The sequence below is a fragment of the Pogona vitticeps genome, chromosome 4, assembly GCF_051106095.1.
Source record: "Pogona vitticeps strain Pit_001003342236 chromosome 4, PviZW2.1, whole genome shotgun sequence".
In the NCBI taxonomy this organism is placed as follows: Eukaryota; Metazoa; Chordata; class Lepidosauria; order Squamata; family Agamidae; genus Pogona; species Pogona vitticeps.
Genome location: NC_135786.1, coordinates 173,841,363 through 173,860,793, shown reverse-complemented (window position 1 = coordinate 173,860,793; position 19,431 = coordinate 173,841,363). Strand labels below are relative to the sequence as shown.

Sequence of the window (19,431 nt, the reverse complement as noted above, 5' to 3'; positions counted from 1 at the left end):
GAATTGGCAGCTGTCATCCTTGCCTTCCAAATGTTTCAAGATCAACCTTTAAATCTCATTGTAGACACTCAATATGTATTTAACCTTCTCACTCATCTCTCACATGCCTATCTTTCTCCTGCTCTTGACTTTTCCTTACTTTCCCTGTTTTTGACTTTAAAAAAACCCCTTGCTGCCAGATCACAACCTTTTTTTTCTTTGCAGCTCACATCTGATATCATACTGGATTTCAATATGCTATCTCGGAGGGAAATCATCATGCAGACTCTGCTCTTCATTCCTTGTGTCCCCTCTTTTCCAGTCCTATTGACAGCCATTGCTTTTTTCATCAGAGTGCCAAACAACTCCATAAGCAATTTTCTATTTTGTTTTCTCAAGGTTGAGACATTGTCTCCTGCTGCTCTTCCTGTTCCATGTCTCTCATTTCCTTTCCTTTTGATGCTGTTAACCCATGAGGAATGGATGCCAGTCAGCTTTGGCAAATGGATGTTACTCATATTCCTATTCTTGCACCTCTTTCTTATGTTCATCTAACTATTGATACTTATTCAGGATATGTCTGGGCTACCCCTCTTCATGATGAGACCTCTCGCCATGTCATACAACATTGTTTACATACATTTGCAATTATGAGCTGGCCTCAAGCCTTAAAAACAGACAATGGCCCTGCCTATACCTCTCATGCCTTTACCACTTTCTGCAGTGAATGGGATGTTCGACGTTCCCATGGTATTCCTTATAACTGCACAGGACAGGCTATTGTAAAACAAGCACACCACTCTTTTAATTTTTTCCTTGCAAAACAAACAAAAAACAAAGGGATTAAGCCCCAAGATATTCCAAATGCAGTATCAATAGCATTGTTCACATTAAATCATTTAACTATATCTGCAGGTCAGCATAAGTTGTCACCAATAGAGAAACACCTTCGTAAAAAAATCTCCATGGAATGGCCACTGGTGACTTATAAGCAACCTCCCAACCCTCAGTGGGAGGTTCCAACCCATTTACTAACATGGGGGTGTGGCTATGCTGCTGTGCTTACTCCCACAGGTCCTTTGTGGATCCCGGCTTGTTGTGTGAGGCCATATCATGGAAAGGATGAGTTGGCATCACAACCTGCAGAACCCGATTTCGGAATTCAACCCAGAGATGGCCCTGGAGCAGGACCAGATGACTGCACATTGCCGGAAGCACCCGACCTGAAGGCACTCAGCCCAAAGTTACTTGGGGGATGATAAAGATGCTGAGTGCTGATGCAAAAAGAAATCTAATTCATCAAAAGATCCTGGAAACTCCTGAAACTTTTCTAGCAGCCATTATCTTGTAGCTGAATGCCAACTCCGTGATGCTGTTGTGTCGTGTTCTCATACTTGGAGCAGTTCCAATATGTGTCGCAAAGGATCGAGAGGATTTGCATGCCCGTCTACGATTTAAATTATGGGGAAGGTTGGCGGAAATTGTGAACGTCTTTCACTTCTCTCTGGAGAAGGCATATGCTATGCATGGATTACTAGGAACTTGCTTAATTCCTGTCTGTAAAGAACCTTGTGACATTACTAATGACACTTGGTTAGGACAGTGGTTGAATGCTACTGTCATTGAGTACACTAATTCTCTTGACTGGGGGCGAACAACAAAAATGCTACCCATTGATGCCTTTTCCCCCTACACCCCTTTTGCAGCATCTAATGAAAACACTTCATGTGCCAGAGTCATCAATTGTTCCTCTGACAAGTATATTTCTACAACCAAAGTCACATGGAATTGTGCCCATGCTGTCAACATTTCTTATAATTTGGCACATATCCTATCTACAGGGTGGTGTTTTACATGCGGTCAATGTACTTTTAGCTACATTCCAGCCAATCTGTCAGAAACACAATGCTGTCTTAGTAGATTAGTAATCAGCTTAATGCAACCTTTTGCCTTGCAGAACTCCTCGACTTGGCTGAGATGGGAAAGCTTGTCTCTTGATAGTACTTGTGATGGTTATGTTACTTTGTTATCCAAAGCAGAATATGCTTCATTGTCTGCATCACTTGTTGGTGTTCCTGGCCTTGCTGTTTATAATTCTCACACTCTTGCCAACGTTGCGTGTTCCTTAGCTAGAGCCATTAACAGCACTTCCACTGCTATTGCCATGCTGAATGAGGAACAATGACAGCTACGTGACACTATTTTAGACAACTGCACAACATAAGATTATCTCATGTTGCGTAATCACATTGGTTGTGAGTCATTAGCCAATCTCTGTTGCTTTAACTTATTTGATAATAGTCATGCAGTAAATAATCGGGGTGCTCAGCATAGACATCTTACCAATAACATACGACAGGACATATTTCCTTCCTGGTGGGACAGTTTGTGGTCATGGCTACCCCACTTTGGATAGCTTCGCACTGTGTTAATGTATGGAATCATGCTCTTCATACTCTGCTTCAGCAATGTGCATACACTCCTGGCAGGATGCGGCAGCTGCCAGAGGGCGGGGTAGCCCCCTATTTTGCCCTTTTTGCTTAGAGGTAGAGCATAAGATCAAAGAGTTATTTCACCCAATCCTAGTTATGATTAGGTAACTAGAATCCTATCTGTTTCTCTCATAACATACTATGTAATCATGATAAGTAAATAAAAGAGCTCTCAAAGCATTGCCAGTAGGTTCTGCTGGCTCAGACTTTCGCTGTTGACTCCTTTGTTCTCTTTCTAAGGCAATTAGCCTTCCTTTGTTCTGTGATCGCCCGCGGTCACCAATACGTGGATGAAACCCAGCCCTATGTCTCCTTCTATCCTTCTGAAAATAAAGTTGGATCCAATGCATTCCATTGCACGTAGTGCTCCATTATTGTACATCATGTCACACAATAGAAAAAGGAACTAAAATGTGTGAATTCATTATGTGTCATTTACCTGCACAAAATGCTTATTCTGATAAACAAACTGTATCTGCTTTACTTGGATATCATATTTTAGTATTCTGCTGCATACAAAGTATGCAGACTTCCCATGATAAAACAGTGAATAAAACCAAACAACAAATAGAGAAGCTTGCCAGGTACATCTGAAGATTAGAAAGAGAGGGATAGCAAATGAAATGACGTACTGGGTTTGCAAAAGACTTTTCTCCTGAGGATAGTGTGACATCCCTCTTTCTTAGTTTCTTTGCTTTTCTTCCCACTCATCTGCCCATTAGGTTCTGATTTTCTGTTTGGACTGGGAGCTCCTTAGGGCATGGACCTTGTCATATTCCCTGTCTTTAACATGTCATGCTTTACCTCAAGCACTAAATAAATAATAATAGGATCTGCCGAATCAATTTAGCAGCCATCTCAATTTGCAGTGAAGGTTTCCCCATTTCTTTTCAGCTCACAGAGCCCATCTCCTGCTTGTACTTGCTGACAATGGAGGGGAATGAATATAAATCCCTGTCTCTCAGCCCTGTAATGGAGCAAACATGCTCATTAGAGTCCCAGGTGGCAGCCTGCGTAAGCCAATCCAGACAAATCAACGGCTGCCAGTTTTCCATGCATTCAAATCATGTGAGCTGATTTCTCTAAATTTAACATGTGTGCTTCTTTTTGTGCTCATCTGTTACTAAATAGTTTTAGCTTTGAAGAACCAGAAGGTCGATTTTCAGTAATGGCTGCTGTGTCACAAAGCAGTTTTGAAAGACCTGTTCAAAGAGTATAAATCCTTCAGTCTCTCAGTTTTAAACACATGCTTACGGGAGGGGGTGTCAGTAACGCTGAGGGAACTTGAGCCTGCATAACACTGGAATGTCAGCATCTCTTTCTGTCATAATACTAGCATGGAACAAAGTAAATCATAGTACTGTACTTGATTTTTAAATTGTAGTTGAATGCCAGAAAGGTGATTTTTTTAAGGTTAATTTATCTATACATGATATGCTTCAGATCCACAATTAAACATATTTGTGGAGTTGTAATTGTAACTGTAAGTTGTAATTGTAAGTTGTAATTCCTGACCTGATTTGTTTCTGCGTGGAAAATGAGAATCATATGGAAAGCTGGGTTAGAGTCGGAGGAAGGGGGAGTGAAAACTGGTGGGAGCATCATAAATAATTTAAGGTGTGCAGATTATGCCATCATATTGGCAGAAAGCAGCAATGACTAGAAACAATTCTGGTAAAGGTAAAAGAAGGAAATTTGAAAGAATGCTTGCAGTTGAGGATTAGGAAGGCAAAAATCATAACTATAGAAGAACTACGTAACTTTAATGTAGAAATAGAAACTGTTAAAGATTCGATTTGCTGAAAAAGACAATAATGTTTAGAAAGGTTGAAGACAGCAGGAAAAGAGGAAGACCAAATATGAGATGAATAGGTTCCAAAAAAAGGAATCTAGGGCTTTGAATTTGCAGAAGCTGTTCAGAAGTGTTGATGATTGGACATTTTGGAGGTCAGAGGCAACAATGATATGTAAGCAACGAATGGGAAAACTGTAAAAGCTCTCTCCTCAATGTATCCAAGGCAAGAAGGCACACTTTTTTCTTCCTGGATCTGGAGAAATTTTGTACATTTTTACAAATGTAGAGCTTTTCCATATTTCAGTAAAATTCACAGGTTTGGAAAATGTGATCACTCTTGTCTTGTTGCATGACCTTAAAGTATTAACATGGGTTGCTTGTGTCTCTGTTATCAACCAATCTGTTTTGTTCTGCTTGCCTTTAAAATGCTTAGTTTTACAAAAGTGAAGACATTACTTCTGTGCAGAAACGTCACTTTTCTGTAAATCTTTCTCTTGCCATTTGGTTCCTTGGGCTTTCACTAGAACCACAGTGTTACTAGCCTAACACTTTATTTTGTTGTTTCCTGCTTGTGTAACTTTTGGTAGATCTCCATTCCATCAGATTGCTATGGATACAGCTTATACCGTCCATACTTCTGTCTCATGCATACATAAAGTAACTGACACCCTTGGACATAAGGAATGTTTACTTCAAAACTATACCCACTCACCCAGGAGCAGAAACCATTGATCCTCTGGTGAATAACTGCATATAGTTGATGGAAAAGATTGAATTCGGCTTGGCTGATAGTAAGTTGGGTGGCTCCGAATTAATTGAAGTGTGGCCCAAACTATATTATGGGATATATAAGAATTTAAAGTAAACCCCCCATGTTACTCACAACATCTTGTTGCCAAGAATGGAATTGAAGTTAGGGGTTATGAGCCCTCCAGCCTTAGTCCACAAACTGATTCTGCAGAACACAGCATTTCAGAACAATCTAGAATGATGTTTGTACCTTAAAGCAAAAATCAGTGAATGCCAACTTGTCTCTTTAGAAGACGCTATGCCCTGTGGGCGTATGACAGACTAACAGTGAGAATTGAGTATGTCATGCTTAGTGAAAATCAAATGTGGCAGCTTTTCTCAAACCTGTGGTAAAAGAAGTTTGAGTTTCCCTCATACCACTGCAAACTCAAGATGGGCAAATATTTCAGTTCTTTTGCCCACATGCAATGTATTTTTCAGCAAAAGGCTGGCTGAAGTATTTTGGGAGTTGTACTACAAAAAGCATCTTTCCTCATCTGTCATTCCAACCCACATTCTACCTGCCTGTGACTAATGCCTTCCCCTTTCTCCTGTTCTGTTCTGTTCCGTTCTGTCCTGTCTTCTATCACTATTGTGTCACTTTAATGCTTGTGTGTGAACATCTCTAAAGTTCAACATGCAGGCCCAATCCTTTCATTAGAGAGAAACAACTATTGCTGAAGGCAGCAAATGGTGGAGATCAAGTGTAGCACTGCCCTAAATGTTTCTCTTATGTCCCTTTCCCCATCCTAAAGGATATTACTTCCACCGCCTTTTTTGTGCCCCATAAGATCCACTTACCAGTCTAGTCAGCATCTGTATGTAAAAATGGAGGAAGAGGCCATCTCATTCTTTGCCTTGGTAAACAAACTGTCTTGAGATATAACATGTCATATTGATATGTAATATCCATATTTATATGTAATATCCGTAGGTAGAATATGTTGAATTCAGATTTGCTGTTTTGTGAATATAAAGATTGTTTATAAGAAAGACTGAAATTTAACAGATGCATCATTTGGAAGTAAGAGAGGAAGAGAAACTTCTTTTTATTATATTTTTCCCCACTGATTTTATCTTCCTTCTCCAGTCCCCACACCACATTCCATGCTATTCCAGAGCATCTCTGTAACTTCAGCATAAAATACTGATGTCTGAATGTTGATGGAAACATTGAGAAAAGTTCCTCCCTCTTCTTCACCTGGAAATGTCATGTAAACAAATTTCTCCTCAAGACTAAGACTTGATTAGGACTGTACATTGTATTTGGCTGAATAAAGAAACCCTAACAGAATCAGGGCTATTTTTGCATTTCTGCAGCTGCAGAAGGTAGAGCAGTAGCCCTCCCTCAAGATTCCTCATGTTGCATCTGGCAAATAAACAAGATGTAATGCTATTGAATGTTGGCATAAGGAAATTGAAAATATCAATACTTCGTGAGGAGATATGGCAATACTGTCTTGGGAACACAGGAGGTAGAAAGAGGCAGTTTCATCCTTCATTGAAGCCAAAGACCAAACCTGCTGAGGCACTGAGGAAGTTCTTTGAGTGAGGTCACCAGGCTGCAGCCTCTGAGGGACTTCTGTTACTGTAGCATATTGTCTGAGATTTGCCCTTTTCTCCATTTTTCAAACATATTGTTACTAACACTGCTAGGAGTGGTTTTGCATGCATGTGTGGAGATAATGCCTCTATTACTGTGTTTACCTCACCACTTTAGAATCTTAGAATATATCTTTCTCTCACTATCGCTTTAGGACATTAATACCTATCTTTCTCTCCCTGTCCCTAGTTGTTGGTGGCACTGCCAAAGTCTCTAATAACTGTCTCCTGCTTTTCTTTTTCTTGTCTTCTCTTGGCTGAAGGTGCCAAACCAGAAATAATTCTGATGTTTTTCTTGACGACAGTTATACCCTCTTTTTTCCACTATACACTATCTTGTGGTTGCCATGGACATGTGAATTCTATCATGGATGCTGATATGAGTCAGGTTGGAGTACATCTGAAAGGGAACAGAGGGTTGGGTCGCCAACTCTATGCCATTATTTGGGCACAGACCATGTCAAGGGGGCACTGCAGATCCCTAGTCTGGATCTCATCTGAAGGTGAGACCACTTACCCTATACAAATGTACAATTTGGTACATGGATTTGGCATACTCACCATTAACTATGATAGGCTAGACACGTACACTTGAATACAGTGGTGCCTCGCTTAACAATTGCCTCGTTTAGCGATGAATTCACATAACGATGTGTTTTTTTAGAAAATAATATGCACCGTATAACTATGTTTCGTATGGGCGATTTTCGCTTAGCGAAGTTTGGGACCATGCTTTGCATAACGAATGCGATTTTAGGTCCCCTGCTTCACTTAATGATGTTTCTTTTTTCAATTAAAAAAGTGTCTTAGAAGGGTCAAAAACGGTTCTAAATGCTTGGATTCGTTAGAGGACCCCTTAAGTCATGTGCAAACCTGATTTGGCTTTGATCTGACTTTTCGTTAATTTTTTGTGAATTTTTTTTTTTGCCCATAGGAACCAATGGACCTGTCAAAATCTGACAGCTCCATGCTTTCCTATGGGGGAGAAAACAATTCACCATAAATTAACGAAAGTTCAGATCAAAGCCAAATCAGGTTTGCACACGACTTAGGGGGTCCTCTAACGAACCCAAGAATTTAGAACAGTTGCTGAGTCTTCGTTAATTTTTTGTGAATTTGTTCTTCCCCCATAGGAAATAATGGAGCTGTCAGATTTTGACAGCTGTCAAAAGTTGGGGGGAAAAATTCAGAAAAAATTAACGAAAAGTCAGATCAAAGCCAAATTAACTTTTGCATCCGTTTTAGAGGGTGCAGAAGCTAATCCAAGCATTTAAAACCATTTTTGCCCCTTGTATGACACATTTAAAATTGCAAAAATTGACTTCGCAAAGCCATTGAAATGTATTGAGTCAGCTTCAATACATTCCAATGGAGGATACATTGTTTCGCTTAGCGATGTTTCCTATGGGTTTTTTCGCTTAACAATGGCAATCCGTTCCAATTGGAACGGATTAACCGGTTTCCAATGCATTCCTATGGGAAATGGTGTTTCGCATAGCGATGGTTTCACATAGCAATGTTTTTTTTGGAACCAATTAACATCGCTATGCGAGGCACCACTGTATATGGTAATTTACATATACATACAATATTCCATCAAGGGGTACAATTAGGATGGTGGTTGTGATGGATTTAGGGTTAGATAGACAGCATATTCTAGGTTGTATATGATTATTCAGAGGCAAACTGTATTTCTAATTAGATGAAATATGAAAAAACATAAATGTTCTTAAAATGCACGCTTTTCTCTGCTTATGCTAGTTTACTCTGGAATATATCAAGGCTGGGGCCTTTGAACCTTACTGAGATTGTTATCCAGTCCTGAGTGAAATTAGTTACCTGGCACCTGGAAACCTAAAATGTTGTCCCAACTAATTCTAGATAGCTACAGGTGTATAAGAATGAATGGATGTCAACCTAATGTAATCTGGCCCACTTACAACATTCAAAGAAAACAAAAGTGATCAGCCTTCACAATTGATCTTGAAAAAGATAACTTTTTGCCCTATGCAATGAAAAATGTGGATGTGGAAATCATTGTGGCAAGTTTTAAGGAACACAGATGTGTCTTATCCCTGAAAGATGGGGTACAAGAATCTGCTTGCATCCCCCATGTCTCTTGAGATGAGTGCTCAATAACCTTTCCAAGTTTCAGCAATTTATTTGGAAAAATACAGTATGACATGAAATGATTAAATTATTCAGTCAATAATGCAGAGTTAGCTTTTGTCATGAATGCATTTGATGATATAAAAACACTCAATGACCTATTTATCATATATTGCTTACCACTTGATACATTGCAGCTGTTGTCACCAAGCCATTTCCCCCTTATCTGTAAAAGCACTAATTAATGCATGACTGTGATGCATTAACAGCAATAAAAGTGCATAAGTTGGTTGACATATTTAGAAAGCAACTGAATAGGCATTTACTAATTACAGTATATGAAACTGGTTGACTCTACCATTGCAGCAGGGCATTTACAAACATGGTCACTGCTTTATTGTACAAGATGAATAGGTCAGCAAATTACATCTCTTTTCTGATGGCTGCCAAGGCAGCTGGACAAGGGAATACTGCAGTGTATGTGACATTCTGGAAGAACATGACTCTGGGGCCTAAGCAAACAATTGTGTTCTGAGCTGAGGGAGGAAAAATCTAGCAGTTCTTCTAATTTTGTACCATTTTGTGAAAAGGAATTGCTGATTATATTTCCAATCACTCCAATCTGGTCCCAGGTTGCTTAAAGAAGTGACCTCAGGGCCTCCTGGACTACTTTTCCCTGACCAGCGTGGTCTCTGAAATGGCAAAAAGAAGGAATTAGAATGCTTATCACGCAATGATTTTATCAATGGCAGTAATTTTCAGAAACTAAAGGCTTCTCCTCCATGCTATCACCAGCAACAACATACCCACAATGAAAGCCTTGGAATCTTTGAAGGGACAGGGAATTGGAAATTTTTAATCTCTAAAAAACTGCTGTAGTAGATGATGTAATCAGTGTTGTGCAGCATAAAGTGGGCAACAGGATTTCAGCCATTTCTTTGGTACAGAGATGGATGTTTTTGTTAAACCTATGTAGACAAGCATGTATGATGTTCCAATCAAACCTGGTTGCCTGAAAAGTCATGGGCTTTTAAAATCTGATTTGCTGTTTTTAATTAGCAAAATCACCATAGAATTAAAAGCAGAAAAGCACATAAAAACAAATCATTGCTCAAGATGAGAATCGCATGTGATATAAGCAGCGTAGGACCAGCTGTGACATTACATGCCACAAATGATACTTGCTGAGATCCTGCAGATTGGCTTTGCCTAGGGTTGCATTTGCCTGAGGCTCCTATCCTTTGGCCATTTCATGAGAAGAGAAGATTCCCTGGAACAGACCCTGATGTTGGGAAAGAGTGAAGGAAAGAGGAGAAGGGAATGAGAGAGGACAAGATGGTTGGACAGTGTCACCGAAGCTACCAACATGAATTTGATCCAACTCTGGGAGGCAGTGGAAGATAGGAGGGCCTGGTGTGCTCTGGTCCATGGAGTCACGAAGAGTTGGACATGACTAAATGACTAAACAACAACAGGGGAGCATTGTCTCCTTGTGAGAGGGGAATTTGTGCATGACTTCTAAAATGCAAAGGTGCCATCTTGCCAGCATTTTCTTCTTAACACTCTGCTGGTTTCTTCTTCAAATCATAGAGAACACTACTACTAGAGGGATGGAAATATGGATTGTTAATAGCCAGTCAGTTGACAAATGCCTGCCAGAATAATACCTGTCATTGGAAAGAAGAGGGGGAAGACAAGCTTCCTTCCAAAGGGAATTCCAAAGCTTGAGAGCAGCCATAGAGAAGGGTTTCTCTCATGTCCCCATGAAATTTCCCTACGAGGGCTGTGTGAAAAATATCAGGGCCTGCCTCAAAGATTTCAGGGCCCAGGTATGTTGCATAAGCAACAGTGTTTGGCCTGTGTAAAAACATACACTGACCCAGAGACTGGAACCAAAGTAAGTCTGAACGTTTGCTAAGAGAAGCAGCAGACCTATTTGGATTTTTCCCCCATGAATTTTTCTTTAGCAATATATTTGCATTAGTGCCATCCAGAGGAAGGTGCAGGGAAGAGGAACTATTGTCCAGGTAATAGCAGCATCACTTGAATAACAGCTACAGAATGTTGTAAAAAAATAAAATAAAATAAAAGAGGTATGCAGCTGCCTCTCCTGCATGCAAAGGGGACGTTATGCAATGGTGCCAAGGTGATTTGTGCTATCTCATGCACAGAAATCTGACTGCATGAAGGGAAGGAGGACCTGACCTGTCTGATATGAACAGAAGGAGAAGGTGGAAGCACTGTGTGAGAGAGAATTAAACAAAGACAGGATAATATAAGAGGACATACAGAGAATGAGATGGGGGGGGAGAGAGAATAGCAGCAGAAGGTGACTTAGGGAAAAGCAACCTGTACTGTCTCTCTGGAATTGATCATTCCTCTTCACTGCCCCATTTCTTAAAATTAAATTATTGACCAGAATCCTATGAATTGATATAGACCTTTATAAGTGGAAAGGCATAAATCTTAGTGGTCAATTGTCACTAGTTAAAGAGTTATCACTTATATTCCTTGCCAAATGCAAGGCCACATAGCTGGCCCATGATGAGGAATATAAACTCCAAAAGTCAAAAGGAGGCAAGCTGGAAGAGAGTAAAATCACAGATAATATTTTTAATCTTCATTCTGTTTAAAGGTTTTAGTGTAGTACTATAAACATCAATTAAAACGTACTATAAATGTGAAAAACGTATTTCAACCTGAACATAATTTGTTTAGCCCTCACATACACACCTATTAATGGTTAACTTAATGTGTAGCCTCTCACTAATGTTCTTATTTTAGCACTTATTATTCAGAATTTTAGATGTCATCATACATATGACAAGGGGAATGAAAAGGCAACAATGTGATCAGACATATTCCTTTAAATTCTTAAAAAAATTAATTTAACCTAGAAAGGACTAAGGCCCAGACTGTATGTATTCAACATTGTGGAGGTTGCTTTAAATAACATGTGGTGAAAAGAAAAGTGCTACAGCAGCTCACAGCCTAGCGATGCTACCATGTGGAGCAATTTTTAGAAGTCTTACAGATGATTGCAGTCAAATTGAGATCTGGTGTTTTAAAGAAAGTTGTGGACATTCTACTTTGCCTCATCTGTTTTGTGAAATTGTATAAAATGCATGATTTGGAGCACAACTTTGATAATTTTGCACAATTGACAATTTTTGTACAAAACATTGTTCTTATCAATGCACACATTCTGTTGAAAGCATGAGACTCTTCTGTACTGAAGAAAGTATGAACCCTGTAGTTCTCATATTTGTCTGCAACAAAGAGATATGTAGAGATTTTGATCAGGACTCTTCAATTTTCTGAAGTGCTCAACAATGTCAGAGGTTCTTAGGCTATGGGACTCATATTGCCACAAGGTCTGCCAAGCAGCTTAGATTGCTAGCCTGTCAACACTAGTATCTCAGTAAGAGCACAGTGAATACTCACAAGCTGTCTTGTTCTTAATCAAAACAGGTGTTTTGCTATATGAAGACAACAATCAGGAAAAAAAGATATGTCACCAAGAAATGTTTTGACCCTGAATGAGAGCAGAAAACCATTGATTTCATTACTGGCAACGTTAGAGGGAAAATGTTGCATTTCCTCAAAATACTGATTTGCACAAAATCGAAGGGGTTTGGGGTAAAATGCAAGATTTTTGCTCAAACAAAATTAACCAAAAAAAATTCCAAAATATGAAAAATGCAAAAATCTCTTCTAATCTTGCTTGGGGCTGGAGTTTCACTTTCTGCTACAGAAGTGAAATGAGCAAACATGTGCATCCATGTATCTCAATCACTGGTAAATAGCTCATTCTGTACAAATGACCTAGGCAAAACTAAATTCCTGCTTAATAACACTGTTAAATGTCAATTGGCACTGAATGTTTCAGTCATTCTGAATATGTAAATGATGTAGCTCATGCTGAATAAAAATGACTCAAGCCCAAAGAATTCCATTCATTGTAGGAATTGGAGTTCTGACATGTTAGCTTGCACCATATCTTACATACGTGCTTTCCAGTACCCAATTACTGACTTTGGGACTGTCATTTCTACTGATGCATGAGAAAATTCCAAAAGCTATTTTTAGTGGAAGGAAACCCAGCAAGAACTCAACTTCCCACGCAAAAGGAAAAGACAGAGCAAAGGAGAGGAAGATATATCAATAATTAAAGTGAAAATGCTTGCGGAATAAGCATGTTTAAATGTATTAAAACTACCTAGATAAGTATGCAATTTCTACACAGAAAATAAAAGATTATTTCTGCTAAAGGTTGAGTGATTGCTTCTCTCTTCCTCATTTTTTTATATAAACAGAATCAAGTTCTTTATCTTGTTTCTTGATGAAACTGAACAACAATTTGCCAACATGAACCCTCCTCTATATTTTAATACTAAGTATCTACTGAAAAGAGTCTATATCTGATATCATGTGAATATATATGGTTGGGCAATGATCCAAAGATGTCTAAGGCTTCCATGATGGGAATGGAAGAAATCTGGTGTGTGGAATGGAACTCTGTTACTGTCCTTGCACTCACCTAAAAAGATTTAAGGAAAACCAATACTAATGTGTCTCATGGCACAGTGGTTAAACTGCTGTACTGCAGCCAAAACTGTGCTCACAACACGGGGTTCAATCCCAGGTAGCCGACTCAAGGTTCACTCATCCTTCCATCCTTCTGAGGTCGGTAAAATGAGTACCAAGCTCACTGGGGGGGGGGGCAATGTGTAGCCTGAATAATTAACTTGTAAACCATCCAGAGAGTGCTTGAAGCGCTATGGGGCAGTATATAAGCAACACTCTTTGCTTCTTCTTCTTCTTCTTCTTCTTCTTCTTCTTCTTCTTCTTCTTCTTCTTCTTCTTCTTCTTCTTCTTCTTCTTCTTCTTCTTCTTCTTCTTCTTCTTCTTCTTCTGTGAAACACCTGATAGTTTATTTTTATGTTTCTTGGGTTCTTAATAGGCATCAATATTGCCCAGCTCTCTTCAGATATAACAGAAAATTTAGAATTAGAGATGCCTCCAAATTTTCCTCATCCAAATTTCTTCCATGCTTTGAGTTCTAACTACTGTACCTTGTTTCTGAATTGCAAACAATGCATGAATTCAGCAACTGTTTCTCTGCTGTTCTTTATAAATGCCCAGGATAACGTGAGAAGAGGTGAGTAAGAGAATTGGATGGGAGGGGGAAAGTACTTAAGTACAGGCTCCGTCTCCTTCAGCCCTTTTCTGGCAGCCATACCCATCCACCTTGGATATTAGTGTGAGTTTTACTGGTCACCTGTTTTGAGTGCTGGATAGGAATTTTTGACCAGCATCCTGATTGGCAGTTGGAAGCAGGGATTTTTCGCCTGTCCCGCACTGGTTATGGTGCATTGGCATAACAAGTGGGTCATTTGGTCACACAGGCAGTACAGCTATCACAGGTTTTGGTGAGTCCCGTCACAAACACAGGTAAGGTATAGCTCATCTGATCTCCCAGCACTGCAGATCACGTGATTACAGTGCTTGGGGGAGAAGATCAGCTGGGGATGCACCTGGACCAGAAGTTAACAAGAAGGAGGGGGCTTGAGGTCTGGGGGTGGTTAAATTTGGGCCGGCCGGGTTCTTGCTGTCTTCACGACCATGAGATCTTGGGGCTTGGGACGCCCCAAGATCTCATGGTCCCCTACCAAACTACATTGTCCCCTGGCCCCGGAATAAGACATGAGACAACAATTTTGGAATAAACATGGGCCACACTTTATTGATTATTCTAATTTATATTTTCTGGAAAAATTAGGGGGGTACCTGCTGTAGTGCAGCATCAGGTTCCGCAGAGGGGTCTCAATGGACCCCTACCAAACTATTGAGACCCCTCTGCAGAACCTGATGCTGCACTACAGCAGGTACCCCCCTAATTTTTCCAGAAAATATAAATTAGAATAATCAATAAAGTGTGGCCCATGTTTATTCCAAAATTGTTGTCTCATGTCTTATTCCGGGGCCAGGGGACAATGTATTTATGTATTCTAAAACTTTCTGTTTTTTTCTATTCCTTTAATAATTTTTTCCCTGAAGCACAGCTGTGTATTGATAAAGATCTACAAAGAGAAGAAATCTTTTGGATGTGATCAAGAATTTTGCTGCTTGAAAATATATGTAGTATTTTACTAATATAAATGTGCTCTTGTATACACTGATCAAACTCTGCAAAGTAGAATTGATGTACAGTTTGCTGTCCTCTGAAGTTGCCAGCCACAGAGACTGGCGAAACGTTAGGAAGAACCACTTTCAGAACACGGCCAAGAAGCCCGAAAAACAAACAACAACCAGAATTGATGTAGTTGAATATCCAGTTGTGTCAAATTCTTTAATACTTATACATGTGTCCTAAAACACCACACATAAACGGATCTTGGCATAGACTATCATACTGAAATTGCTTTTTTGCAGTGTTTTATCAGGGCATGTGTGTGCATTGGCAATATACAGAATATATTTTAGGAGTCCTCCTAATATTTGAATTCAGAAGATGTGGAAGAAATGGCAGCATAATAAAATAATATAATGAGATGGAGTTTTTTATTTTGTTATTTTTTAATATCCTGGAACAGTATAGTCCTATATCCCTCTACTCAGATGTTCATGCACAGACATATGAGTATAGGACTGCAGCCAAAATGGATTTCAGAGACTCAAGGTTTTGGAATTCACTGTAAAAGCTGGTGTACCAGAAAACTCTATATTTAAGAGAATGTGCACTAATGCTTCTATTAAATTTGTTGTGTGTTTGTCTACAGAAATGGATGGATTCAAAGACCATCTTTCCCCTACCTCTATTCAGTGGCCACAACCTTTCTCCTCATTTTCCTTCTTTTCAAAACTGGCTTGTTTTCCACAGATCTAGGAGGTAAGAACCGAAGAAATGGATTCAAAGTACAAGGAAGCAGAGCTTGACTAAACATGAGGAAGAACTTCCTGGCAATAAGACATGTACAACGGTGGAAGAGATTAGCTTGGAAGGTGGTGGACTCTCCTTCAGTGAGGTTTATCACCTCCCTATACAAATGCACACACTGTCACACATTCCTTACTTGTCCATCATTCCACACACAACCCCGGAATTATGTAACTCTGAAAAATACACTGTAAAATGATATGGATAACAAATATAAAAAAACAACAAATTACACACAGACTAACACAGCTACCTCTTTGGAAACTACACAAAGATACAAACCCATGTTATATTATTTCACAGATTCTGTTACATCTTATCTAGGCTTTGACAAAGCTTTGGCATTAACACAATGGTTGTAAAGGGAATTGAAACATATAGCTGCCGTAGTGCCTGAGCTTTGAACATGACATTTAAACAATATGGGGTACCTGTTACAGGTTGTCTGGGATCATATTTTCAATGTTACCGGGAGCACTGAAGTCTGAAAACTTTGGAATTTCATCTTCACATAAACCTCATTACTCAATGAGTTTTGTAACTAAACAGTGGTGTGAACAAAGTTTAAGTAACAAGTTCAGTATTCTGTCTACTACAATGTACCATATTTTTCCATGTATAAAATAATTAGAGAAAAGGCGCTGTTTCATTTCATGGCTCTTTAGGAGTTATCCCAGGAGAAAAGCCAGCCTATGCAGTCTTGGGCAAGCTGCATAATCCTAAAGAAAGAGAAACTGGTAAACCACTTCTGAGTACTTTACACTTAGGATACTTTGGAAAGGGTCACCATGAATAGGACTCAGCCTGATGGCACATAATTGGGCATTTAAAATGGTATGTGTTGTTTGTATTCTTTTAAAGATACAATGGGCCAATTTTTCTATGCTTGTTCTATGTGTGTGTGTGTATGTTACTTCTCAAAGGGAGTGAACACTCATTTCATGCAGAAGCATTCTGCACAGATTACAGAAACTCTGAGGGAGGAAATGCTTCTTTTCTTGCTCCAGCTCTGGAAGCAAGAAATCTCATAGACCTTAGAAAGTCTCTGTTGGGTTTCTCATTGTGGTGAAATAACACAGATGTCATCCCAAAGTCATGGTAGACCCACCGCATTAAAATAACCAACATTGCTGAATCCATTGAATCAACAGGACTGCATAAGTATAGTTAACATTAAGCAGCTGATTTAATTGGGCTACTCTACTTGGTACTAGTAATAGGAGTTAAGAACATGTCCTTCAACTAGTAAGTCAGTAGTAAGTCACAACTAGAGTAAGCCAATTTCATCAGTGGGAACTGGTGAATCAACACCCATGACAGTTTCATTGATTTAATGAGCCTACTCTAAATGTGGCCAACAATAGGATTTCATCCACAGTGTGAATATACTGTGTGGCATGGTAAGAATAAAATATCTCACCCCACACACAAACAAAAATTACCAAGAACAATCTTATGCAAAGAGTGTAGAAACTTTCAGTGAGGTTTCTCTTGTTCTCCTTCTGTAACTGCTGAGACTGCTCAGTATAGTTTCAATAGGTGCGAATTATTATTGAGAATGAATGTTGTATTTCTCACCAACACTGACACTCTTGCTCCTGTCACTGTGAAGTGATAATTACTGTTTCAGAACAAAATGAACTGAAAAGAGACCTGTAAGGCAGGCAGGTGTTTATAAGGAATGCAGAAGTGTGTTTTGTAGGATTCAAGGTGGTTTAACTTGCAGATCCTTTGACTAGCAGTCCCACTGTATCATTTCTGCTCTCAGATGTCATGCTTAGTGAGTATATACCCATGAATAGAGAATCTTCTTTACTTCTCTTGCTGACACCAGGGGTTTCATAAAATTGTCATTAGATAAGTGGGTGATACCTGTGCTAGAAAGAGCACCACATTTCTGGCAGTGTAAAACTGTGACTTCACCTTGTGCTTTGCAGGTCTTTGTTTTTGCTTTTTTTAAAATAGGTAATTAGCATCAAAAACCAGGAAGTGAGGCAAGGCCATCACACTTCAAAAAAAAGGTGGTTCTGTGACCTTAGGATGAGTAGCAGAAATAAATGACTCTGAAATGAGTTGCACATTCTCAGAAATGGGACTTTCCTTTTCTTTTACATCTAACCATAGCTAGTCAAGATGGAACAATTGACCCACAGAAACAGTTCAAACTCATTTTGATGGCAAATGCGACGAAGCAGAGAGTCCCTCAGATTTCTCTTGGCTTGCTAGCTATAGAGCTAAAACTACACATGGAATGAATTCAAGAGCTTTTGGAGGCACGCAGGTTATAAAGGACTTCAAGTCTGTATTAAAAAGATTAGGAGAGGAATGTTCCTCCTCTTAAACCAGTCAGGTGTTCCACAAATAAAAAACATCCAAGGATAACTTTGTGCATTTTGAAAATGTTGGGTTTGTTTTCGGCATACCATTCTCCTGTTCCAAAAGCCAATACACATCAGATTTCTTACTGATTATTACAGTCTTTCTTACACATCAGATTTCCTACTGATTACTTAATTTGTGTACAGCTACAGTCCTATTCTAGAGGTGTACAACAGGTTTAACGTCTGCCTCGTCTGTTGCCTTTGCAGCAGCTACTAGGGATGTGCCAATTTAAAAAAAAAAACCTCAAAGTCCAAAATCGACCAATATATACTTTGGATTCTCTCAGGCTTATCACCTGAACATCTCCTTCCTTTAGTTGTTCTCAGATAAGATTGTTGTATTTTCTGTTAGAGGTAGATTGCCATGTACAACAAAAAACTTCCAGAAGTAATATTCTATGAAATTCACATGCATGAATGCACAGTCTAACTACAGTGGTGCCTTGCTTAGCAATCGCTCCGTTGAGCGATGAAATCACTTAGTGATGGGGTTTTGGCTATCGCCAGAGTGATCACTTAGCGATGGCCCCTATGGGGAAAAATCACTTTGCGATGATTGCAGGGAAGCAATCACCGCAAAGCCCCCGTTTTCGGCCAGTTGATCGGCGGTTTCAAAATGGCCACGGGAAAACATGATGGCCACCCGCTGTGTTGCCTCGCTTTAGAGGGACGGAAAATGGCCACCGCAATGGAGGCTCTTCACATAAGGTTAGTTTTAAAGCCCATAGGAATGCATTAAACAAGTTTTAATGCGTTTCTACGGGCTTTTAAAAATCACTTAGCAATTAAATCGCTTAGCAATGTTTTTTCCTGAACGGATTAACGTCGCTAAGCGAGGCACCACTTTATGTGGAATACCAGAATTCCCTTTAGCCTCTTCGGACCAGGGCTAATGATGTAACTCATGGACAAAGGGTAACTGGTCAGGGAGGAGTTTAATTTTTTAAAAAAATAATTTTAATTTTCACAGTTGAGTGACCAGTTCAAGGTTGGGGAAGAATTGTAATCATCTGGTCTCCGTATGTTATTTTACTTTCTACTAGTTTAAACAGATGTGGTTTTTTTTAAACTTATTCATTTCCATTACTGGGACCAGATTAATGCCATTCAAGGCTTAAGTTGCTTTTTGTTGGAATTGTGCAATTCAAATCTTCACAAAACCTTTATTTTATGAATGTGCAATATGGTGCTTCTGCACGCACAGTTCAGTCAGGACATTGCTTGATCTTGCTGGACAATATTGTTCCTGTGTTGGCAGCAGGAAAAAAATAATGCCAAGCTTTGCATAGCAAAGGTCAGTCTGAATGTTGACAATACCAATGGCAGCAGTCAAGATAGTCTACA

General features: G+C 39.4%; 1 long non-coding RNA gene across 1 annotated transcript in view; it reads left to right on the top strand.

Moving 5' to 3' along the window:
* LOC140706386 (uncharacterized) overlaps positions 1–6,928 on the top strand; it is a 39,245-nt gene extending 32,317 nt beyond the window's left edge. Inside the window, exon 2 of the long non-coding RNA XR_012086027.2 lies at positions 1,054–6,928. This is a non-coding gene — a long non-coding RNA (uncharacterized LOC140706386). The remainder of the gene's footprint in view (positions 1–1,053) is intronic.
* The last annotated feature ends 12,503 nt before the right edge of the window (positions 6,929–19,431 follow it).